This window comes from Egretta garzetta, unplaced genomic scaffold, assembly GCF_000687185.1.
Source record: "Egretta garzetta isolate BGI_Z169 unplaced genomic scaffold, ASM68718v1 scaffold207, whole genome shotgun sequence".
Lineage (NCBI taxonomy): Eukaryota > Metazoa > Chordata > Aves > Pelecaniformes > Ardeidae > Egretta > Egretta garzetta.
The window spans coordinates 2,339,414-2,340,757 of NW_009260185.1; positions in this window are offsets into that span (position 1 = coordinate 2,339,414).

Genomic DNA, 1,344 nt, shown 5'->3' on the forward strand with positions numbered 1-1,344 from the left:
TGTCCGGGGCTGGGGGGGCGGCTTTCCCCCCCGCCCCAGCCGGCGGGGCTTTGGGGGTATTGCTGGGGGGGGTGGGCAGCTTTCTCCTTTCCCCATCTCCCCTGGAATCACTTACAGAAAAAAAAATAGGGGAAAAAAAAAAAAAATGTTTACAAAGCACACTTTCCACAGTACCGTTAACCCTCTGGATGCCAAACAGACACATAAAGAGCCGCTCCTCCCCAGGCACCGTGGGAGGAAGGGGCGGCTGCGCCGACAGCATCGTCCTTGGTTTTATTTAACTTGTTATTTTTTTTTGTACACGCAACCCCGCTTCCTCCATCGCCGCAGCCACATGCATCTGGCGGGTGCTTGCTTTTTGGGGGGGTATTTGCTTCCTGCCCCTCCCAGGCTCTTCCAGGTTGGCTGTTGGGAGCGGTGGGAAAAGCCACGCGGGAAAGGTCCCATCTCCACTCGGGGAGGTTTTGGCTCCGTGGGAGATGCCCGCACCCACTCCGTACGCTTCCACATGCACTTTAAGGCCAAACTTCTCTTTTTATTTTACTTTTTTCTCCGCGGGGCTGGCAGAGAGCAGGCAAGGGATGCTCCCGCAGCCCTAGGGGGAAGCAGGACCTTCCGTACGGCTGTGCGGGCTCCGGTCCCTTTGCATTTCCCTGGTGGGAAAAGCCCGATGGAAATTCTCCTGGAAACACCTACGTTGCCGTAGGTTTCTCGAGCCATCCTTTGGGCATTTGGAGATCACATCCACGCGCCGGCTCCCAGGGGAGCATCCCTGGATCCCTTGGGGGAGCATCCCTGGATCCCTTGGGGGAGCATCCCTGGATCCCTTGGGGGAGCATCCCTGGATCCTGGGGAGCTCCTGGGGAGCCCAGACTTTTTAATCCCCTTTGATAGGTTTGTAGACTCTCTGAACCCTCGTAGACCTCCTTTAGGTAGCTCTTGATTTAATTCCCTCCTAACTCCGTAGTGTTTTCCCCTAAGGCAGGATTTTCTTCCGGACCCAACAGGTCTCTGGTTGCGTGGGACAACTTTTTCCTCTTTTTACGAAGAATTTCTTGCCTATGGATATAAAGACTAGACCATTTGACCTCGTTTCCATCTCTTGAATGTCGAGTATTACGATGTATAACACACATTAGGGTGCTCTTTGGTGCTGTTTCAATGGTAACCAGTGGAACTGACTTTTTTAATAATAACAATAACAATAAAGGAAACTTTAGTACTGCTGGTTCCATAATATTTGTCATTGTGACTTTTTTTTTTCCTTTTTGTTGGGTGTTTTTGGGTTTGTTGTATTTGGTTTTTTGGTTTTTTTTTTTTTTTAATTTTTACTAAACAGTGAGT